The 25,007-nt window shown below is 43.8% G+C and overlaps 1 non-coding gene across 1 annotated transcript; it reads right to left on the bottom strand.

Annotated features, from left to right (window-relative positions):
- Positions 1–22,613: 22,613 nt before the first annotated feature.
- LOC144259747 (U1 spliceosomal RNA) lies at positions 22,614–22,777 on the bottom strand. The gene has a single exon (XR_013344893.1). It is a non-coding gene; the product is annotated as a U1 spliceosomal RNA (small nuclear RNA).
- Positions 22,778–25,007: the final 2,230 nt, after the last annotated feature.

The following is a 25,007-nucleotide window of genomic DNA, read 5'->3' as shown; positions in this document are numbered from 1 at the left end:
TGCCTGACTGAAACTTGCGGTTTGGGGGCGCAGGTGTAAGGCCTCCAGCATGCCCCTCCTATGCTTTGCCCATGTTTTCCTAGTGTGCTAGTAGGCAACCCAAATTGCTGGAAAATTGAAAGAGTTAAAGGTTCCTATCTGAGGTAGGTACTTGATGTCACCAGGAGGAATCCCAGATAGCCAGTCCAGAACCTCAGCCTTTTCCCTTCCAGGTGTCTTTCATTTTTGGGAAGTGATGTGCTGAAGGAGATAAGCCATTTTATTCTATTTCTGTTGAGTGACCCATCTTGGTTTCCCTTTTTGGAGATGTTGGTGTGGACCAATTAGATTATGACCCCTATGTCTTCCAAAGATATGAAATGTCCAACAAAAATGAGTCATCCTCTCTCACCATCCAATCAGGGAATGAGACATCTGCTTTTGAGTTCCTGAAGCTGGGACTGGAATTTTCCAGTCTCTTTGTTTAACACATCTTGTCACTCTAGCTTTTATAAGACAAATTGGCCATAACAGTTGCTACAAACACCTTGGGACTTATTTTAAACACTGGCTGACTTACTCCAGTCAGCAACTTACCTCAGCAAGTCACTTTCCATGGGGCCCTATACAGTGTATCCCTTGGCCAGTTTTTCAATTTCTCCTTCAACACTCTGCTAACTGTTGAAATGTCCAGTTTAAAGTTCATATAACTTATATGAAGTCCCTCCATATTCTTTGATGCTCTTCAAACTTGTTTTAATAGTCCATTATACAATGCAAAGTCACTTCAAGAACTATTGTTCTCACCAGGCTGGAACAGCTGTATAAATCTTGCATTTCTGTTTTGCTTGTTTTGACAACAATAGAGGGACCTTAGTATGTATGGCTGAGTTGAGTCTGTGCATCATTAATCAAATAGTTACACTTCTGATTAATTCCACTCTGTGGTCAAGTGTCCTTATAAACACACTATTGGGTTTCAGTTCCTTTAATTTACTACCTCTTTCAGCACAGATGCATTTCACTAACTTGATAGCATAAGCATACTTGATTGCCAACATTAGCCTTGCTGCTTCAATTTATCACTTAAACGAAAAGAAATCAATATGAATGCAAACCCTTTCTTTCCGAACAGGATTGCTCATGAGGTGAACTCTGTCATTAAAGCTTACAATATTTTGCCCAAAGCTGTATCCCTTATAGCTGACTTCCCTGTGCACATTTTAATTATAATATTAGATTCCATCAAGTTCCTCATTTTACTAATGTTTCTGGCACATCACGTAATATCAATGTTTGATATTAATGTAATATGATTTTTAATTAATTCATAGACAGGGAAAAAGGAGCTGTCTTTTAACTACACCAGGGATACACTTTTGCCAAAGGCTGCAGCAACTCTGAGTTTCCTCAGACTATTGAAGAAATCTAGTTATTAGACCTGGGTTGTTCATTCTCTCAGCCCTCTGTTCTATCTGTACTAAAAGGTGTGATGCCTGGGCAATTCTTAAGCAGTAATACTTTTTTCAATTGAAGTAACTAAGGCCCCCAGACTATGAATGAACAGAAGCCCAACCCAGTCACTGACCATGAAAATCACGAGCCACAGAAGAAGCTGTTTTGAGAACAAGAGGTGCTTGTGTGAGCAGAACACCGTTAAAGCTCAGAAACCGGTAGTTGCTGACTGATGTCCAATACCCTAACTTCCATCCTAGACATCTGTTTCTGTGCCTTATAAACTGGCTGAGTTTGTGGTTGTATTGGCTACTGTGTGATTTGCATTTGTTGGGGTTTTTAATTCTTAAAAGTGGAGAGAGATCAGTAGCCACTAGAGCTGGTGATATTGACCTTTCCTAGGCTGTTCTTATTTTTAGACCAGTGAGGTCCAGCTTTTGTTGATGTTTTGTCTTCTGACCTCCCTTTTGGTCCACAGTTTCTTTGTTCCAGTGAATCATGGTTGTTGTGAGAGGTCACAACATGATCTTTGTAATCGTGATCCATGTCATATGACTGTGGCCGGGAAACAAAGATCACTGTCTTACTAGGACTCATCTGAGTCACAGATTTATTGCAGTCTCCACCCTTCCTGCACTTTTTTCTCAATCCTTAGGTGAGTAGCTTTCTCCTGCCTTGGCTTCCTTCCTTTGATAACGTGCAGAAGTGCTTTTCTTGCTAACAGTCACTTAGTCCAATTCAGGTTGTCTTACTTAAACTGTATCATTGGGAAGCCCTGATCATGTGTTAAAGGTATCCAGCTCCCATCTTTCCCTACCTACAAGGAATTCAGTTGCCTAACATTTTATCATCTTTCTCCCCCATCAGAATCATCCAGGCCCTTTGACGGCCTTCTTCATTGCTTGCTCCCTCACTGAGGGGGCATTTCTCTACTTTCTGCCCATCTGGCTTTAAGCAAATGTAACTCTTTGCAATGGGATTGTAGCTTTCATTCAGATATGTTATCCTTCTTAACTCTCAATCCTTAAGAGCTGATTACTGTTACTGGGAACTATTAAACACTGGCTGGCCACATTCCAGGCATGAGCAAAGTCACACTCCAATACCTCACAGGCAGTGGATGAAAGAGAACAACATATGATGGGGAGCTCATCAGTTTTAGTGAGCTTTCATCCCTGGTCTCATCATCATGTGGTGATAGGTCTTGTTGTAGTGAGATACAGAAAGAGGAGGAGAATGGGGACAAAGAAGAGTTGTGCCTGAAAGGGAGTTCATATCCCCAAGCAGTAGGCCTATATCTGCCAAGCAAAGTGTCTGTATGGTACACCTCTACAGAGGTCCTGATTTCCCCATACCTAGAACTGCTGCACTGTTATGCTTCTTTAGGATGGAAAATCTGTTGCTGTAAAAACAAAGGAAACTGGGGGAACCATGTCTTTCCTCTTTCATGGAAAAGTCTGAAATACCCGGCGCAGGTTTCTACATTTTGAAAGATTTAAAGACTATTACAAAGGGATTTTTGTGCAGAATCAATTATGTATGATTTACGTGTCATTGGAAGGGAATAGGTCTCCTCCTGTTCTGCTGGAGGGAAGGGGGAAACTAAAGAAGATAGATCATATTTTAGAAAAGAGGACGACTCCCAGCAGGGACAACACTTATTCCCCTGTCAGATGTGGTTGCTGCTCCAGCTGTTTCCAGGAACGCTGAGGGAGCCCTAGAAACTTCTCAGCCAGGCTCCTCCTCTTCTAAATTCAAAATCCTATTAGTCTTCTCCTCGCCAATCAGGAGGCAAGAGAGGTCTAGGAGAGTGTCCTCCTCCTCACCAGGGTGAGGGATTGTTGAGGGGATGTCCTCTCCTGCTTTTAGTAGAGGTGAAGAAGTTATGCTCTTGAACACTCCCTCTCACTTTCACCCAGCTCACACATGAGGCTGAATTCTCTGCAGTGTCATGGCTTGAGTATAGCTGTGCCAACTTACACCAGCAGAGAATTTGGCCCAGCATCAGCTGGGCTCCCAGCCCCATCTCCAAAAGCATGCTCTTTCTTGTGTAAGTTGTGCTGCTTTGAGCTGTTTGGACTTTCCACTAACTTTCACTGTTCACTGAAGGGCTTTGGGAAAACAGACGCTCTTTAAAAATGTGTGTTTTTAAAAGTATTTTATTTTTCTCAACCTTTTTTCCCCTCTGGTACAGAACTGGCTGCAACTTGAGAGCATCAGCCAAAAAAATCAGACACTGAGTAGATTATCTTCTGTAGTTGGTGAAGCATGAAAATCTGAATTGTCTAACCACTGACAACCTATTCCCCTTTCCTGACAGGCACTTTTGCTACCTAGGGATCACAGGGGACTAGAAGAAGGGAGACTTTTGTTATCATAATCACCTTTGTCTGTATAGAACTAAAGGAAACTTCCATTTCTTACCACCTCCTGAAAATCTCCAAGTCACATTATGTATTTTTATTTATTTTTTGTTGTTTTTGCAGCAGTTCTCCTAGTACTGATTGATCTATGTCTCAGACTTGGTCCCAGGGCTGGTTTCAGAGGCATTCAGAAAAAGTGACTGTTATCATTGTAGATAATTATTGAGCATTTACTACCTTGTTTACCGGGAGAGAAGGTATTATCACTTTATTGTTATAGTTTGGAAAACAATTGCTATGGTATTTGTAGTTAATTTAATCTTTAAATGTGTGTGGGGGTTTTCCCAGTTGAGGCTGTACATCAATTCCTCTATCAAACATATATAAATATTTCAGTATGTGACAAACTGAAATTTGAAAATATCCTCAAATGCCCCATCATAATCTGGCAAAAATGTTTAGTTTTGTACTCCATTATTAGTCCTTCTTATTTCTTCCTTGGTCCACTGCATTTTAAATGGCAATACAGGGTGGGGGATAGAGAATTCTGCTTGCCTGTATCTCTTTTTGGGAGTTTACTTTACTAACCTTGTTTGCAGTAATCGGTGAATTCGCATGATCTATAATAATAAATCCATCAGTTAAAGCATGGTTTTTCTCAGAAAACTCAATACAGTTTCTTAGAGTTAGGTGCCAACTCCATTTCCATCATGTTACATAAGACAAGACAAAGCAACTTACAACACTGGATGCAGTAGCACTATGAGGAAAAGACTCTAGAGGGAAGAACAGTCTTTCGAAATGCACTTCTAAGGAGCTGAGAGACTCTGCCCTGACTATTTTTCAGCTATTTGGTTTAAAAAAACAGCAACACCCAGAATATATGAAGGACCTGTTCATCATTACCCTACAGCCGCTTTGGGCCTTAGACCTTTACAGAGGCAGCCTCTGTAAAGCCCCATTAGGGCCAGTTAGTGAAGCAATTTATGGGGAAAAAATCTAACAGGATAACCTTACCTTCCTCCATGCAGAGGCTTTGAAGAAAAATCAAAGAATCTTAGCCCTGGTCTACGCTACGAATTTAGGATGAATTTAGCAGCGTTAGATCGATTTAACCCTATACCCGTCCACACAACGAAGCCATTTTTGTTGACTTAATGGGCTCTTAAAATTGATTTCTGTACTCCTCCCCGACGAGGGGATTAGTGCTGAAATTGACATTACCAGGTCGAATTTGGGGTAGTGTGGACGCAATTCAACGGTATTGGCCTCCGGGAGCTATCCCAGAGTGCTCCGTTGTGACCGCTCTGGACAGCACTCTCAACTTGGATGCACTGGCCAGGTAGACAGGAAAAGCCCTGCAAACTTTTAAATTTCATTTCCTGTTTGGCCACCATGGCAAGCTGATTAGCACGAGTGACCGTGCAGATCTCATCAGCAGAGGGGACCATGGAATCCCAGAATCGCAAAAGAGCTCCAGCATGAACTGAACGGGAGGGTACTGGATCTGATCGCTGTATGGGGAGACGAATACATGCTATCAGAACTCCATTCCAAAAGACGAAATGCCAAAATTTTTGCAAAAATCTCCAAGGGCATGAAGGACAGAGGCTATCACAGGGACCCGTAGCAGTGCCACGTGAAACTTAAGGAGCTCAGGCAAGCCTACCAAAAAACCAAAGAGGCAAACACCCGCTTGGGGTCAGAGCCCCAGACATGCTGCTTCTATGATGAGCTGCATGCAATTTTAGGGCCTGCCCCTACAACTATCCCACACCTGTACGTAGACTTCTGCAAGGGAGTCTCATGCAACGGGGTTGAGGGTTCTGGGTACGAGGAAGATGATAGCGCACACCAGGCAAGTGGAAAAACCGTTCTCCCTGGCAGCCAGGAACTGTTTATCACCCTGGAGCCAGTACCCTCCCAACCCGGGCCCCCGGACCTTGAAGGCGGAAAAGGCACCTCTGGTGAGTGTACGTTTGTAAATATAATACACAGTTTAAAAGCAAGCGTGTTTAATGATTAATTTGCCCTGCAGACTTGGGGTGCATTCGCAGCCAGTACAGCTACTGGAAAAGTCTGTTAACATGTCTGGGGATGGAGCGGAAATCCTCCGGGGACATCTCAATGAAGCTCTCCTGGAGGTACTCCCAAAGCCTTTGCAAAAGGTTTCTGGGGAGGGCAGCCTTATTGCGTCCTCCATGGTAGGACACTTTAGCACACCAGGCCAGTAGCACATAGTCTGGAATAATTGCATAAGAAAGCTTGGCAGCGTGTGGTCCCGAATGTTTACTGATATTCAAGCAACATCCTTTTTATATCGCTCTGTGTTATCCTCAGGAGAGTGATATCATTCATGGGCACCTGGTTGAAATAGGGGAATTTTATTAAGGGGACATTCAGAGGTGGCCTTTCCTGCTGGGCTGTTTGCCTGTGGCTGAAAAGAAATCCTCCCAGCTGTTAGCCACGCGGTGTGGGGAGGGGTGAAGCCATCATCCCAGAGAATTGGGTGTGGGGAGGGTTTAGTTGGGTTTGTGCTGCACGTTAACCCGAAAACATCAGCCCCTCCTTTTAAATGGCCAATGCGTCTTTTTCAATTTTACTCTCCCATTTTTTCCTCCTGCAGCTGCAAAAGTTTCAACACTCCCCCTATCATTTCCGTCCCAGAGGCTAGCGCAGAGAAGAAGGCGAAAAAAACGCACTCATGATTAAATGTTCTCTGAGCTCATGCAGTCCTCCTGCACTGAAAGAGCCCAGCAGAATGTGCTGAGGCAAGCAATGTCAGAGTGCAGGAAAGCACAAAATGAACGTGAGGACAGATGGCTGGAGCAACAGGAGAGGTGGCAGCAGCGTGATAGAAGGAGGCAGGAAGCAATGCTGAGGCTACTGGAGGATCAAACTGATATGCTCCGGCATATGGTTGAGGTGCAGGAAAAGCACAGACCACCCTGCAGCCCCTGTGTAACCAACTGCCCCCTCCTCCCCAAGTTCCATAGCCTCCACACCCAGACGCCCAAGAACACGGGGGGGGGGGCCCTCCGGGCACCCAATCACTCCACCCCAGAGGACTGCCCAAGCAACAGAAGGCTGGAATTCAATAAGTTTTGAAGTGCAGTGTGGCCTTGTCCTTCCCTCCTCCCCCCACCCCACCCGGGGCTTACCTCCTCCCTACCCCTCCCGGGCTACCTTGGCAGTTATCCCCCTATTTGTATGATGAATTAATAAAGAATGCATGAATTTGAAACAACAATGACTTTATTGCCTCTGCAATAAGTGATCGAAGGGGGCAGGGGAGGGTGGTTAGCTTACAGAGAAGTAGAGTGAACCAAGGGGGCAGGTTTCCATCAAGGAGAAACAAACAGAACTGTCACACCGTAGCCTGGTCAGTCATGAAACTGGTTTTCAAAGCTTCTCTGATACACAGTGTGCCTACCTGTGCTCTTCTAATCGCCCTGGTGTCTGGCTGCACATAATCAGCGGCCAGGCAATTTGCCTCAACTTCCCACCCCGCCATAAACGTCTCTCAGATATTGTGGAGCACACAGCAAGCAGTAATAACAATGGGAATATTGGTTTTGCTGAGGTCTAAGCGAGTCAGTAAACTGCGCCAGCGCGCCTTTAAACGTCCAAATGCACATTCTACCACCATTCTGCAGTTGCTCAGCCTGTAGTTGAACAGCTCCTGACTACTGTCCAGGCTGCCTGTGTACGGCGTCATAAGCCATGGCATTAAGGGGTAGGCTGGGTCCCCAAGGATAACTACAGGCATTTCAACGTCCCCAGCGGTTATTTTCTGGTGTGGAAAGTAAGCCCCTTGTTGTAGCTGTTCATACAGACCAGAGTTCCTGAAGATGCGAGCATCCTGTACCTTTCCCGGCCATCCTACGTTGATGTTGGTGAAACGTCCCTTGTGATCCACCAGTGCTTGCAGCACCGTTGAAAAGTACCCCTTGCGGTTTATGTACTGGCTGCCTTGGTGCTCCGGTCCCAAATTAGGGATATGCGTTCCGTCTATGGCCCCACCACCGTTAGGGAATCCCATTGCAGCAAAGCCATCCACTATAATCTGCACATTTCCCAGAGTCGCTACCCTTAATAGAAGCAGCTCAGTGATTGTACTGGCTACTTGGATCACAGCAGCCCCCACAGTAGATTTGCCCACTGCAAATTGATTCCCGACTGACTGGTAGCTGTCTGGTGTTGCAAGCTTCCAGCGGGCTATTGCCACTCGCTTGTGAACTGTGAGGGCTGCTCTCATCTTGGTATTCGTGCGCTTCAGGGCAGGGGAAAGCAAATCACAAAGTTCCATGAGAGTGCCCTTACGCATGCGAAAGTTTTGCAGCCACTGGGAATCATCCCAGATCCGCAATACTGTGCGGTCCCACCAGTCTGTGCTTGTTTCCTGGCCCTGGAATTGGCGTTCCATGGCATGAGCCTGCCCCACTGCCACCAGGATGGCCAAATTGCCAGGGCCCATGCTTTGAGAGAAGTCTGTGTCCGTGTCCTCATCACTCTCGTCTCCACGCTGCCATCACCTCCTTGCCTGCTTTTGCAGGTTCTGGTTCTGTATATACTGCATGATAATGCGCGAAGTGTTTACAGTGCTCATAACTGCCGCGGTGATCTGAGTGGGCTTCATGCTTACTGTGGTATGGCGTCTGCAGGAGAGCAGAGTTGCAGGGGAAGCGGTGGTTGGATGACCAGTGTTGCAGACCTACTGCACCGTCTGCTGCCAGGACACAACAGCTGAGCGGGCTGCACGCTTGCCATGGTACGGCGAGACACGAGTAGCCGAGCACAGTTGCAGTGCAAGCAGTGGATGAGGATGGTCGTATAGAGGACCTGCGAGGCGGATTCATAGCACCGAGAGAGCGGAGTGGCAGCGGAAGCGGTCGTTCAATGACGACAGTGTGCAGCCCTACCGCACTGTCTGCTGAAAGCAGTCTGGCGCCCGCACGGAAGAAGGCGCAAAACGATTGTCTGCCGTTGCTTTCATGGAGGGAGAGGCTACTGACGACATGAGCGGTCTATGAGAAGGGGCAGAGAAGCATAAAAAACCAACACAGAGTGGCTGTCCTGTGTGTTCCACAGACAAGAGCATGGACACAGATTGCCAGCCCAAGAAAAGGATCTGAGACTGAAGCATGGTGCTCTGAAGAAGTGTATTCACCTGGAAATAAAATAGTCACTATTGCCATATTTATATTAAAAGAGGCTGAGTTACTTTCAGTCCTTAGGTTAAATAAACTCCCCATCTTTGAGACACCCTGATTCTGGGCTGCCTCAACCAGCAGCAAGAAGTTAATTGTAAACCATGGAGACGAGCTGGTGACGCTAATTACAGTACTTGTAAATTCAATGCATGTTGCTGCTGCTTTGATTATCTCGGTCACACCCAACTGATTTATCTTCTGCACGTATGAAATTTGTGGCTTCATTTACTTCAACACATCAGCTCCACAGAATGATGTTTTTTCTTTTTCTTTTTATTGTTATGTGCTTTATTTGGCTTTCCTTGAATTAGTGAGCAAGCAAACAAGCGATCTTTGGGGAGTTTTTAAAGTCAGTTGAGTGGAGGGGAATTTGTGATGCTCCTAACCCATGTTCAGTGTGAACTCTTTCAAACCCATCTAATTACATGTTAAGATAAGGATATTAATGCCATCAATCTGCACTGCTAGCTCAGTATCCCGGACACTCAGCCCTCTGGCAACTCTCTCATGTAATAGAACAGCATAATGAATGGTTTATAAAGGAAGTGTTATGCATAACATAGCATCTCTATCAGCCGGTTTGTAATCACTAAGCACATGAAAGTGAGGTTAACAAGCTCAAGGCCTGGTCAGCCATTGCTGAGAGAGAGAGGGGGTCATCCTTCCTCATCCCTTCCGCAATATGGCAGCAGGTATTTCTAAACTCTGGCTTATAAAACACAGAGATCTCAGGGTTGTTTTCCACCATATTCCTGCCTGCTGAAAGTTGAAGTAACAGTCTATGCCTATTTTGAAAAAGCAACTGGAAAGGTTTGTGTATATCACCAGTGCCACCTAGTGTTGGACGAGAACAGGAGCAGTTAAGACATTTCCTTCTCAATTAATTAACCTGGCCTTCAGAGGGAAGCGAGGGGAGTTCATTTTTTTTCAGTCTCCAAAATGCATACTGTCTCACTTCAATTTCGCCCTGTTTGTGGAATTTTTAATGCTGTGATGATACCTCTGTATCCATAATGCATTTCACTCTAAATATATGGGCTTATTTTGCTGGTAAATCAGCAGAGTGGCAAATATTTAAGTAGGAGCCGTCAATTTCTTACACACTTTGAGTCAAAATCAGATGGGATAGAATTGGTGCTGGACGTTGGTGAGGCTCTGCACTGGTGTAATACCATAAGCCTCCTCTCTACTTTATCTTACACCCCTGCCTGGGTGCTTTTCCTGCTTCAACCCCACCCTTGTGCTTCCTCTCTGTATAAGTTCCACACCCTTCAACTGACTTTCAATGTTTATGCTACCTTTCCATTTGTTGGTGGGGGATTGGGGAGGGTTGTATTTGTTTGTTTTTTAAACAAGATAAAAAATATAATATACTGGCCAGTCCAGAGTGAAGATCTCATCCACAGCAAATCAGAAAAGAGACAACTGTTGGTTTGTTGCAAGTTTCAGGATATAAATAAGTGTGAAGGGATAATAGTTATCTTACCTGCTGGGAGGGTTTATTTTAATTTTAAATCCAGTCAAATGTACTTGCTCCTCTGAACTGCTTCTTCACTGTGATATACCAGGGTGTTCTTTTTAGTTCACATTGAGCAGCTGCCAGAAAATATGTAAAGGCTTGTATTTTCAACCTCAGCTACTGACAACACACCCTTCAATACCTGATATCAACTGAGAATAAGCATGATCCAGTGATTTGGGTGCTAGCCTTGGATTCAGGAGACCTTGGTTCAATTTTCTTCTTTGCCACAGATGTCCTGTGTGCGACCTGGGCAAGTCATTTAGTCTGACTGTTATCCATATGTAAAATGGGTTTAATAGCAGTTCCTAATCTCACAGGGGTGTTGTAAGGATGAAGATTGTGAGGTGCTCAAATACTACAGTAAGGGGGGCCATAAGTGCCTAAATCTACCTATACAGAAATATTTAGATTAACTAGCTGACCCATCTTTCAGACTAGGAACTTTCTGGGAGCTGTTGTATCTCTCTTTCAGTTGCTGTACCCTCCCTTGCTAGTGATTCCCAACCTCACTTCTCAGTTGTCACAATCTAAGCTTCCAGCAACTCCACCCTTTCAGACTTTACCCACCCAGCAGCTGATAGCTCCCATTGTCTTCCCATTCAAGCACTAATGCCCACAGGCAACATCTGTCAGAAAAAGCCTTGTTTCCATTGTCCTCCTGGTAATTAAGTAGTAAAATTTGCTGCTGTTCCCTCTCTTCCCCCACCCCCACCCCAACCCCCCAAAAAACCCACCACCACAAATTGCTGTAGCTTATTGAGCTGTTGTTCTCTTCTCCTAGGAGATAAAGTGTTGTTCATTCTCTAACAGAAAGCTTTGGATTTTTCAGGAGATTTTTTTGCCTCATGCTATTTGACACTTTGAACCAATGTTACCTTGGGGCAGCAGACGAAAATAAGAATTTAATTGGTCATTGAAATCAATACTTTTAAGCAGTGCTAGAATAAATGATTTTTGTTATACCATTAGTCCTGCCTCAGCATTGCTATTTTTAGTCAAGGGTGTAAGTTGCATTATAATAATAATAATTTGAAATAAAAACAGCTTGTAGAGATGTGAACTGAATGATCATGCCCTGTTTCCTACCCACTTCATTTTAGCATTTCTGGGTTGGGCTGCCATGTAGAAGAGCAGATGTTTGTGAAAATGAAGCACACTGACAAAAAATATTAGTTTTATGAGCACCTGAACATGGATTCTATTTTAAATTAAAGAAATGGGCAGCTACTTATTGTATCCGAACCGCTTTATTATACCAAAGTAAGAGGACATCTGAGAAATACATTGTACTGTACTGAGAGGGCTTCTGAGAAGTACACCTTCAGTCACCCTAAGCAGTAGGGCTAGGCAGAAAACAAGAATTCTGTTCTGCAAAAAGGTTGCGGTTTTGGCATTTGTTTGTTCCGTCACTGTAAGTGGACTCAGAATGAGCTCTCCCCTGACATCTAGTGGTGAGCTGTGGAAAAGGACTTCAGGAGCTGATCTCATTTGCATGGGCACACCCACCCTGCCTAGGTGCTCAGCATGATGGGATTGCTTGCCCAAATGATCACTTGTGGCTGGTGTTGGATCCCCAGTCTCCTTGTTATTGGGGCAGGAGTAATGAACGGTGGTTATCCTTGTTGTGTGAATTGAGGGCAGCAGAACGATACCTGGCATACCCTGATGGAAGGACTTACCCTCAACTGAATGGCACTTGCTAGGCAGGGGACATGGGTTCCCAAAGCCAGTGAGCTGACAGAGGGTGGGGACAGATACTTGTGTCTGGTGGTGTGTGCTCTGTTTAAGGGTCCTAGATGCCATTTGACCCTTCCTCTCCATGGTATAGTAAAAGAGCTAATTTAGACTCACTTGAGAGTCTTGTTACTTGCTGAAATCACTGATATCTAGGTCTAAGTATTAGACCTACTTTGGGACAGTGTCTCTGATGTAAGAGACTTCCCAGTATGCACCAGCAGTAAGGCTCCCCCACTAACATCTGAAATCACTGAGAGCTGTGTTGAGTGGTGGGCCTTGAAGACCTCTCGGTGAGTGGCTAGGTGGGCAGCTGCCAGAGAGGCTCAGCAGGTGGGTGGCTGGTGAGTGCCCAAGCAGCGGAGCATGTAAAATGCCTCCTTACCTCCCTCCCCTTCCACCTAGGGTATGAGGTGAACTCTGCACATGAACCTCTGAACTCAGGGGCTGCACTGACCAAGGGCAGGAACTGTGAGTGGGGTGAAGAGAAGGAAAGGGCACGTTAAAGGGACTTTTGGGTTGCTGGACTTAAGAACCTGAGGGGAAAAGGACACTGCCCAACTTTCTTGGGGGTGGGTTTTTTGCTTGTGGTTCTTTTATGAACCCTAGTTGAGGTGTTTTCCCAAATTAACGCTGAGTTACTTCCCACCTTTTATTAACAGTTTTTGCTACTCAGATGCTGTGCTTGCGAGAGAGGAAGTATTGCCTCTTAGAGGCACCCCGGGGGGTGTGTGTAATTGTCCCAGGTCACTGGGTGTGGACTCAAGCTGGTGCTGTGTTGTATTGTTGAAAAGGAACCCCTAGATACTGAACCCGGCCCTTGTTGCTGCCAACTCTGTCTGGCAGAAGGGTTACATCACAATGAAATCTAGATATTCTGAAAATTGTCATGAAAAATGAGAGACAGAGAGGATAAAATCCAACGCACTCAGAATAGCCTGGCAGTTAGGGAACTCAGTTGGGATGTGGGAGAGCGGGGTTAAAGTCCCTGCTCTGAACTGGGCAGAGCTGGGACTTGAGTCACTCACCCGTGGTCTATGCTCCAGAATTTATGTTGGTATAACTGCATCATTCAGGGTTTGAAAAATCCACCTCCCTGAGCAATGCAGTTATACTGACCAAATGCCTGGTGTAGGCAGTGCTAAGTCGGCAGGAGGGCTTCTCCTATTGACATACGTACCACCTCTTAGGGAGGTGAAGTATCTATGCTGATGGGAAAAGCTCTCCAGTCAGCGTAGCTAGCATCTTCACTTAGGCTTTGTCTACACTGCCACTTTCGTCGTTAAAACTTTTGTCTCTCGGGGTTATGAAAAAACACCTTCCCCCAAACGACAAAAGTTTTAACTACAAAAAGTGCCTCGTCGGTGGGAGCTGCGCTCCCAGCAATGAAGTTACCGCCCCTCGTTGGAGGTGGTCTTATTTTGTTGCCGGGAGAGCTCTCTCACGGCAACAAAAAGTGACTACATAGCACACCCTACAACGGCGTGGCTGCAGTGGCATGGCTGCGCCATTGGAAGGTGTGCAGTGTAGACATAGCCTAAGGGCTACAGTGACCAAGCTGCACTGGTGCAACTGCGCCACTGCAGCGCTGTGCATGTAGACAAGCCCTCACTCTCTCTCCCTGTCTTCACCAGTCCCTGTCTCCACCCAGTCAATCCAGGACCTCAGAAAACTTACCATGACATTTTTACTGAAACTACGTTACATTTCCACGAAAAGTTTTGGTTTTGATGATGAGGCGTTTTCTGGGGTTTTTTTAGACAAATTGCTAACTCATCTTCCTAATCAGTGGATGCGGTGACACTATTCCTAGCTAAAAGAAAAGGAGGACTTGTGGCACCTTAGAGACTCACCCATTTATTTGAGCATCAGCTTTCGTGAGCTTCATCGGATTCGATGAAGTGAGCTGTAGCTCACGAAAGCTGATGCTCAAATAAATGGGTTAGTTTCTAAGGTGCCACAAGTCCTCCTTTTCTTTTTGCAAATACAGACTAACATGGCTGTTACTCTGAAACCTATTCCTAGCTAGAAATCCTTTTTTCTGAGACTGACTAAATGTTGGAATGACACTGCTTCCACAATGTAGACAGGAACCAAGGATACGTTCACCTGCTATGTCTCTTGGCTTAGAGCAGGAGTAGATACCTTTCTACAAGTATAGCCCAGTATTATGGGCCCAGTCATCTGCCACTCTAGTGAATACCACCCTTAAGCTTATGCAAATGAGAGCCGTATCAGGTACATGGGTGAAATCCTGGCCCCACTGAAGTCCACAGCAAAACTCCGATTGGCTTCATTGGGGCCAATATTTCATCCTATGACTTTAACAAATGTATCCATCACTTATGTCCTCTGAACCCCACGTTTTTGGGATCTACTCCTTGGAACTGTGTGTAGAAATGACATATAAATCAGATTGAAATGGCCTTGCAAAACTGACAAGAAAATTGACTGGCCCTAGCACTAACTCTGCTTATCTGCCACTTCCACTGATAGTTGAAAACTGATGATCTGTTACTCATCTGCCAAGAAAGAAACTCCCTGGCTTGAGTGGGCGAGAGGAATTTTGCAAGGGTGAGATTAAAATGTGCTCCCCTGTCTGCTGGGAGTCAGGTGTCAACTTTTTGTTCGTGGACCACAAAATTAATTGCTCCACAATAGAATCAGATTCTATATTAATGAAAAATTGTGTTGTCACTTTGCTTCAATATCAGCAACTCAGCTAGCAAAACTGCTTTCCTGAGCAGCTAGGTAACAATCTACCCTTCGTCCCTCCTTCCCAATTATGTTTTTCATTCTGATTTTAAAAAATGAACAGGAAAAAATGAAACTACAGAAAACTATGGAGTATCATATCGTATGTGTCTTACAAGAATTCTGTTCTGTAGAGACTAATTCTAATGATGAGAGAGGAGTTGCATCTCCATGGTCAACCAATCCTTGGAGACTCTGATGACCGTGTCAACAGCAAGGGCCAGTTAGACCTAGTTATTATAGTGGTTTCTTTGTGATGCGGACATATCTCCACTTGGAACTGGGCTGCGGCCACCAAACTCATGTCACAGTAAACCTCTTTCAAAAGGTAACAGCTTTTGGCTGCTACTCATTTGGCCTACTTTTCGAGTCTGTGATCTAGAAGAAAAAGGCTTCAACATCCTGTTGTTAATCCCTTAACAAAAATAGTCTGCAAAAATGGAGACCAGCCAGTGTCACAAAGTACCCTTAATTATATACCTCCTTATGCTATCCTTACTCGGTGTCAAACCAGGACCCTGTGTCTGTTAGCTTACCCGTTTGCCCTGAGTTCTTTGTTTCCATTGATATGGCACCCAGAAGGACTGTGGTCTGGCCAAAAATAGGTGGAATTTTATTAAAAAACACTTCTTTCATTGCGATACTATAAAAGTAAGATGATCCTGAATGAAAATGTTGAGCGTTAGTAAATGCTGCCCTTACTTCGGTTAACTTAGAATTTTCAACCAACGCAAACATTCGCTCAGGAGCCATCTGGCTCCACGTGAGGTCGCTCACGTCTGCTTACAAATCCAGAGATCCAGGTGCAAGATCTAGCACAGTGAGCCTCCATGTGGCTGAGCAACGCTGCCTGAAAGGCTTTGGGACCATAAACCTGTGTATAGATTTACAATGAAAGACAGTATTTTCTAAAGTGGCAAAAATAACCTACATTGAGGCAAAATTGACATACCCTTCCTTTAAGTGTGGTGCTGAAATTTCCAGCGGTGAAAAATATCTCAGTAGGAATTACCTGAACTTTAATTTGACATCTTTTGAAACATCACCATTGTCTTTTAATTGCTGTACAGGGCTGAATGAACAATTCACAGTGAATGGTTTACTTGGGAGTATAGTGGGACTTATAACTATGTCTGTACAACAGCTGTGAGATGCAATTCCCAGCTCCGGTAGACATATGCTAGCTTGGCTTGAGCTAGCATGAGTGGCAGCTTGGGCTAGCCACCCAAGTACATATCCAGGAGGGGTGGACAGGCTCATACTCAGACAGCTAGCTTGAGCCACTGCCCATGTCACTGTGGCCACATTACTATTTTTAGCACACTAGCTTGAGTGTAGCTAGCTTATCTGTCTACCTGAGCTTGGAATCGCACCTCCCAGCTGCAGTGAAGGCTATCTGAATCTTGGGCCAAAGTGCACAGGAGTAACTGCGTCCTCCATGCAGTAGGTGGGTGGGTACTTTTCAGAGCTTTAGCTACTCTCTCACTGACCAGAGGGGATGAGCTAGTGAGTGTGTGTGTGTGTGCTGAGGTGGGGAGCATTAGTAATTAACTACTGGTATAGCCCTGCAGGAAATAACTAGCTCCCAGGAGCAGGGGAGGAATTATGACCCAGAGGGCAATCTCTGCATCACAATGCCACTCAATGGGATGGGGTCTTACTGTCTGTTACTTCACTGTGTGGGCGTGTAGGGCCCAGCCACAATCTCTCACAATGTGAGGAAGGGCAATAATAAACAGCACGAGCTGTCTCCTCTCAGGTAAATAGATTATCAAGGAGTCGATTTTTTGATGTGAAGTCAAAACATGGCACCTTAAAAAAAAAACTTTATTTTTAAATGCTTAAACCTAGCTCGCAGATGCAGGGCTAGGTATAGATTGAACACTGGACATGTGTGTCAGAAGTCCAGACAAACAAATATCTCACAACCAGATCAATGAATGCAGATCTGTGAAAATCCAAGGGAAAAGTCAGGCATGTGCTGCTAATTAATCATGTCAAGAAGTCTGCTAAAACTTTCATCCTCTGAACTTTTTTGTTTCCAGAGCACAGGAACTGGCCCACAGTATCAAGAGAAAATATTTATACCCTCCATTCAATCTGCCTAAATGCTTTAACATTTATTGTACAATTATTGTCCTGCAGTGTAACTAGAGGACACAGTTAAGGTCTGTCTACTTAACAAAGGTATTCTTAAAGTGCATGTTGTATATAACAAAGTGTCAACTTATTCCACTTTCCAGACAGTATATGTGCAATAAGAGTTAAATACAAATAGGTCCAGCACCGAATGTTGTCAGAAATCTTATTTTGACCATCCAAAAGACTTGCCACCGTTTACAGTGCTCCTCTACTCTCTGTTCAGTAATCTCTTTTCTATCCAGGTTATTATTCTGACTCTGATTCCAGAAACTAGCATTTCACTCATTAACTTCTCATGCAAAGCCTTGTCAAAAGACTTTCTGAAGCCCAGGTTAAATTACAGCAGCCTCATGACCCTCATTTCATTTCTTGGTCACCTCATCAATGAACTCTGTCAGATTTTTCTGACAAGGCCTCTTTTTCTTGAACCCCTCACTGACAGTCTCCTTTTATAATGAGCTAACTAGTTTTGCTCCTTAAAGATTCCCAAATCTTTTCTAGGACAAAAACAGATCTATTAAACTCGGTACTTACGTGGCCCTCAGCATCTTCATGTCTATAATTCACTCCATCACCTCTATTTCCCTGCTAGAGAATACAGGAATATTGTTTCAGCTTCTCTCCATTCATCGGGAACCCTCCCAATGCTAAGGCTATGTACACACTGCCACTTATATCAGTATAACTTATGTTGCTCGGAGATGGGAATATGCCATGTCTATACATACAGCTGCGCCGCTGTAAAGCGTCTGGCATTCAAAAACCAGCTCCATGAGCAGCATAAGCTGTGCTGGCAGGAGAAGCTCTTCCACCGCCTGAATGCTGTGCACATGAACATTTATGTCGGTATAATTTATTTCCTCAATGGGGTGGAATATTTACACCCCTGAGTTTTGCCAACATAGGCTGTAGTGTAGAGGAAGCTGACACCACCCCCTTGAGTGACGTAAGTTACACTGACCTAAGCGCCGGTGTGTTCAGCGCTACGTTGGCGGGAGAGCTCCCACCGACATACCTACTGCGCCTTGTGGGGGCTGGAGTAGTTAAGTCGATGGGAGAGCTTTCTAGTAGTTGATTGCCCATCTTCTATTTTATTTCTTTACACTGTAACGGAGGTTTAAAAAAAAAAATTACCGCCCATCAATTACAGCAAACTTTTGGGTGGCGGTGTGTGTTCTCGTCCATGTTTCCAGGAAATGGCCTGCCATGGAAGGGAACACACCTTAGTGTCATAAGGGGCAGTGCAGTGAGCTCTGAGAGGTCCTGGAGTTGTTTTTTCCACATCACCAACACAAGCCTGTGCCTAATAGGCATCATCTGTCCTTGTGTATACTATAGCACATTATTACTGCAGATAAAATGGATGAGCAGTACAGTACCACACAAACATATTTATATGCAAGACATGTTTAGAAACTGAAGACTTGACTATGTTACAAACAAAATGCAGTGGTAGACTGATGCCATGAAGGATCTTAAATCCTATTTTCTATTAAATAATCACATACTTTATTGCTCTATTTAGCTTTCTAAATTGCATGTTTCATTTTGATTTGATGAAACTGGTACATTACTATTACTTATGAGTCCAAGAACCGTCAGCAAATTTTTAGTGAATGTGCTGATTAAATAGGGGAAAATATAGCAGGGGCCTCCCACACAGACCAGAGAGAGGAATATTTTCATGTACTGAAGCCAGTTATGCATCCCTCAAACCATCTATATGAATACCTTGTGGTCTTTAGCTCAGAGGATATATCTGGGGTGACTATAATAACCTTGAGCTTTTGGGATACTGTAACTTACCTGCCATTGTCTTCAGTTCCAGCCTGTCATTTCCACAACGTTCTATTTATTCCTTTGAATAAAACAGCCTGTCTCCATTTTCCGCTTCACTCATCTTTTCCCATATACAGTGGGTGGGTGACACTGGCAGCTCTCCACCAAAGCTGCTGCTGCTTCTGCAGTTCCAGAAATCAGATTCTGCTGCATAAGACTTTTTTTTAAACTACATATAAAATTGGTGGGGTGCCTAAAATTGATTGATGAAATCTCACCTCAGGTACTGATGGAAAACATAAATGGATGCCACAATCGATAACAGTCAACAGAGGCATCTATCCCAGGCTCACCAGAGTGGGGGTGAGTGCCTAATAAGTATAGAAGTTCATTGGGAGTTGGACACTTAACTCATTTAGGCTCCTTTGAAAATCCCAACTTGGATGATGGATATTGTAGACTTAACTCTCTTTTCAGCCCAAACGTGATTGTGCCTGAATGGTAACTTCATGCAGAAGCCAACCTGTCTCCAGGTAAAACATCTTCAGGCTTTGGAAATTACCACCAACTGGGCAAGTCTCTCTTTGGGATTTCTTTGTTTGGATGCAAATGTCTCTCATTTATCAGATGGTTAATTTTCGAATTTTGTGATCCCCTTCGTTAATAAGGCCACTCGATAGAAGCATGCTGTGCTTTTATTGCCACATCTTACTCATCAGTAATTAAGTTTTACAGATGGCTGTGATGCCGAACCGTATTTTTGCAGTATGATCCTCCACAACTTATGGATGTGGTTTAACATACCATTTAAAATTCAAAGCCCCCTTGAAGAAAATGTGCTTATCTGCTGTAGAAATGCCTTTCATTTAGCATGTCCAGACAGTGGACAGGAGTGTGAGGTACTCAGGGAGAAGCTGTAAATTGTGGCACAGTGAACTACAAGCATGTTAAATCACTAGGAAACCCCAACATTGCTGGGGATAATGAATCAAATGATGTTTCCTGCATTAAAGCTGATCGCAAATAAAGGCAGCACAGAACTCTGATTGGCACTTGGCTCCTACACAACTCAACTATGATCAGACAAGGTACTAATAAGCACACCAGCTTGATGAGAACTGTTCTCCCGATGCTAGTGGGCCCCAAAGTCAGAGCAGCTGCTTGCAAAATGAGATCAATTTAGATGGCTAAAACGCAGTCCCAATAATCAGGAACTATAGCCATGTATTTGGTGGTTGTCAGCCATGCATTTGAACACAGTCACTAAGGCATGGAATTCTTATGGGTAAACCCCAGCCAAAGGGAATTACTTTTGTCCCTACTGTACTGTAGTTACTGTTAAAAGGGCTACATTTGCTCCAAGTAACTGACATCAGAGATTCTGCATCAATTTACTGTACTTAGAATAGGATGGTACCCAGATGCCACAGTGACTGGAAATATGTTGTATAGCAATATAAATACTGCTGTGTGGTAACTGTTACACTGTAGATAGAGCAAATATTAATTCTATGTATCGAAGTTCTTGCACAGGGACTTCAGTTTTCAGTGTGACTAATTTACAAGGATTCCCATCAGACGACATTACAGGGATACACAGGATATACTGTACCATTCCACATGCTTTTAAAAATATCCCTCTTTCTGTCTATACAATTGTTCCAAATAGGACAGTAATCAGAGATGGGAAAGATCTGATATATTTCACTGTCAGTATTTTTTTAAATGATATTCATCCTCAATTGTCCCAAACTTCATTTTATCCCCTTGCTCCCACTTCTGTCCCCTTGATGCCAATCCAAATAATTCTTTCCTATCTACTGTTTACACCATTCAAATTAATAGAGAGAGAGAGAGAGTCACCATTTGGCCACTCTGTATGATACATGGGGTCAAATTCAAATTCACCAGATGCCCAAGGGTGTAAGTCAGGGCAGAACTTTGCTCACTGGGTTCTTTGCATCATAAGCCAGTCCCTCCAGACTTGCTTCCCTGTTGCTGAATCCTTTTCCTTTCTAGCACAAGCAAAACACTAAGGTATTGCTCTTTTATTGCTGCCACCCTAAATACCTTGAGCAAAAATCAACCAGGAAGGTGAAGGAATGATGCTGCTTTGATTCCTGGGTTGCTTGTAGCACTTGGCTAAGTATCCACCAGAAAATGAGAGTAAAAATATCAGAGGTCATTACTAGCCAGATCCATAACTGACAGGGGTATAAAACCATATGCTGGTGATAGCATGACACTTAGACTGAGACTCATGTGATCTCTTCCTGGCTGTGGCACTGAACTGTCTGGCCCTGGGCAAGTCACTTAACCTCTCTGAATTTTTCTTGTAAAATTGGAGAGATTTTCATACTTCACAAGAATTTCTGAGGCAAAATGAAATAATTATGTTGAGCACTTTGAACTCCTCAGACAAAAGCTGGTATAGGAGAGCAAAGTATTGTTTCCATTTATAATATAACAATATGCTATTTAGAGGGCACAGTCTATTTGCAACCCACAGTGCAGAACAACTGAGTAATCTTCTGGTGCTACAGTGTAGCTGCTATTAGATGCAGTAGAAGAGATCCTCAGCTGGCATAGATCCACAGCAGTCAATGGAGCATCACTGATTTACATCAGCAGAGGAGTTGGCCCATTATTAGGCCATCCAAAAAAAGAGTTAGTGAACCATTTAAGTTGCATAAATTGTGCACATTAAAGTGTCATACTCTGACTCAAATTAATATTTTCAAGTATTGAATACATATTCAGTGTAAGTAGAGATGGGCAAATTATGGAGAAAATACTTGAAAATATTAATTGGAAGAAAAAATCACCAAATTCATCAAGTAAATTATTTGGTGAATGTTATTCAGCCAACTCTAACTACTCTGAGATATAAAAGGAGAAGAATGAACTAAATTCTGCATTGTCTGCTTTACAGAAGTTTGAGCATTGGTTTCAGCGCAACTACATAGCGAGTAATTCAGCACATAATCTGTCCCCTTGATCCTAGAAAAAGACAGCAGTCATTAGAGTTACAGTCAAGAAACAAACTAAGGGTTAAGAAGTGTGCAATCACAGCCTATCTCTGGGCCTATTAATCTATCCATGCATGTGGGATTTATGCACAATATTCAGTGGGGATTTGCAGAGAAAATGTGCATGTCTAATTCCCATTAGCATTAACGGGAGGCATGCATGCAAATGTCTTGCACGTTGATGGGAGAATAAACCCCCTTGAAGTGTGGAAAATAAGACTATGAATGAAATTCATGGTTCACTTTAATAACACTAATGGAAGTCAATATAAACAGTCAATACACAATTTCCTCCTAGTCATTAATATGGCATACACAAACCTCTCCAGCAACAAGGACACTCTCTCCCTTTCTACATCCTTTTTTTCTCATCCTACTCTTCTCTTCTATTTTCTTCTCCCTTTCCAATGTTTGCCTTTACTAAAAAATATAGGGCCAGATTCTCAGCTGTTTTAAATCAGCATTGCTCCATTAACTATGCTGGAGGATCTGGCCAATAGTTTTTAGAACTTCTGATGCCATCCTGCCATTGGTCTGTTTCCTTGTTCTCATTGTAACCCATGTGCAGGGTTACTTTAAGAGACCCATTGACGGGAGGTAGGAGTGAGTTGTGTCTGGGTCATTCTTTTGGGGATTTTTTTTCCAGGGGAGAGTGCGAACGTGGTCCCCGACTACCACAAATTATGCAGTCGAGTTTTCTGCATTTGGGGAAATCACAGAGATCAGCGCACCCTCAGTGCAATGGATGAGCCTCACCCTGGCAAAACCACCTTCATGATCATGGTATCTCCCCTGCCAGGTAAGTTTGCTAGGCACATTAAGCACTCCACAACCAGAAGCTTCTGGAATTGGGTGTGGTAGTTTTGAGTCTGCTCCAATAGGTTCGCTGTTGTTGGGGTCAGACTCAGTCAGGGCAGCTATTTGCAGAAGTCCATGTGCCCTGTGTGAGTTGGGAGAAGGTGAGCCTGGGAGCAGGCTGTTGTCCCTAACTCTGAAGCATTTCGCAGAAGGTTAGTGATATTGTTAACCCTCTAACAGGGAAGCCTGGACAATGCTAATTATAGCAAGGGGAAATTGGGAGGGAAAAATAACTTCTATTTTAATTGTATGCTTTGAATGTTATTTTGATTTTAGCCAAACTGTTATAGTTAAATTGTCTCAGCTAGTCTGATTCACCAACTTTTCTTTAAATGTAGTAATGGGGAAAGAGTCATTTCCATTTTGCTATTCTCCGTTTTGTATTTTCTTGTAACAGGGTTTTCTTTATACACTTAACTGAGTGGTTAATCAGTTAGCTGACTGGCTAGCAGTGATTTCAGCAGAGGAGGAGTCTGCACGGATTCCAGCTGAAGATTCCTACAAACAAGTGGAGGGAAGATGTTGTTTTAGACCAGGGGCAGGAAAACTAAAGCCCGGCCCGCGAGCTTCAGCGGGGGCGCTGGGTCAGGGGCCGCACCACATGGCTCGGCCCCACTCCAGATCGGGGGCCGCAAGACACGACTCCCAGAAGCTGCAGCATGGCCCCGCTGCAAGGGTTGGGGGTTGCTCCATGCGTAGGATCTGGGGAAGGGACATGCCACTGCTTCCAGGAGCCACTTGAGGTAAGCACCTCTCAGAGCCTGCTTTCCCCCTTTTTTTTAGTAGTTTAAGACAGTACTGTACTGTAGTTGTTTTTTTCTCTCTCTGATGCAGCCTGATTATGTACTTCTGCTTCCAAATGACGCGTGTGGTTGACTGCTCAGTTAGTCACTCTGAGGTTCTACTGTGGTTTGGAAAGCAACTTAGCATCTTTTTTTCAGAAAGATCCTATCTCTTCATCTGTGCTTGTACAGCACAAAGGGGCCCTGATCCTGATTGGGGCCTTTGAGTGCCACTGTAATATAAATGACTAATGATAATGTTAGGGTTTGTTTGCACTGAGACAGAATGTATGACAAGCTAGGGAGTGAATCTACAGCACACTAGCTGGGCCATGTGGACCCAGCTACCGTGCACCAAAAGTTTCCCGGTAAGCATTGACTTATTGCTATTCTTCAGCATGTCAAAGCACACGACAGAACTTTTAGAGTGCAGTAGTAGGGTCCACACGCCAGTTAGTGCACTGTAGATAAACACCCCAGCATGCCAGGCACTTAGTTGCCATGTAGACAAGCCCTTAATTATCCATTTAATTTGCTCAGCTGCCTTTTGGTTGACAGCATTTGGACTGTTGGGACAGGGCCAAACACTTTTGTCATCTGGAACGCAGTGCAATATGGTTGTGGATTTTATAAAGGTGATCAACCGAGTTATCACAAACTGTCACTGGATCCCACAACATTCACTTTCCTCCCCATGGCTCTGTTTCTCCTTTTTCTTTGAAATCGTGTCAGTGGAACAGATGCACTTCCCTGCAGCATTGCAGAGGGAGAAGACCTCTTCTAAAGTAATGCTGCAGGGATGTTCTAGGAACCACAGTTTCCAAATGATCATTGCTTTGGAAGGGAAGGTGGTATTTTTTTGTTTTGTTTTTAAATCCCCTTCTTTTTATATCTCTGACTCCAAAATGGATACTTAATTCATTGCACCTGTAGTCAATTATCCAGTCAAAACAATTGCTATTTCACGGTGATTAGTTGATTTGCCAATATGACAAGTAGCTGGGTTTTCAGTGGCCAAGTAGCAGAGAATGAAGGTATGAAATCTTTCAAATATAGATTTTTCTCCATTTAAAACATACACATTCCTGTTTCTAAATAAGGATTCCTTCTTCTAAAATAAAAATATAAGTATTTTTGGTTCTAAATGGAGATTACAATGGTGGTGGTGGGGGGGTGTTTTTGTCTTTGTTTTTTTATAAATGTCATATGACTATGGTGGGCAAATGTTCTCAGTGAAGACCAGTTTCTTTTCTCTTGTTAGCCAGGATTCAAACCTTTTGGGGGCACTGAGTGTTCCGGATTCCTGAAGAAAAAGACACCACACCACAACTTCTGTGACACTTTATGATAAACCTTGTTCATTCCTGTCTGTGAGTTTCAAATCTTGGCTTTTCCAC

The sequence above is a fragment of the Eretmochelys imbricata genome, chromosome 1, assembly GCF_965152235.1.
Source record: "Eretmochelys imbricata isolate rEreImb1 chromosome 1, rEreImb1.hap1, whole genome shotgun sequence".
NCBI lineage: Eukaryota > Metazoa > Chordata > Testudines > Cheloniidae > Eretmochelys > Eretmochelys imbricata.
This window is presented reverse-complemented; position numbering and strand designations above follow the sequence as displayed.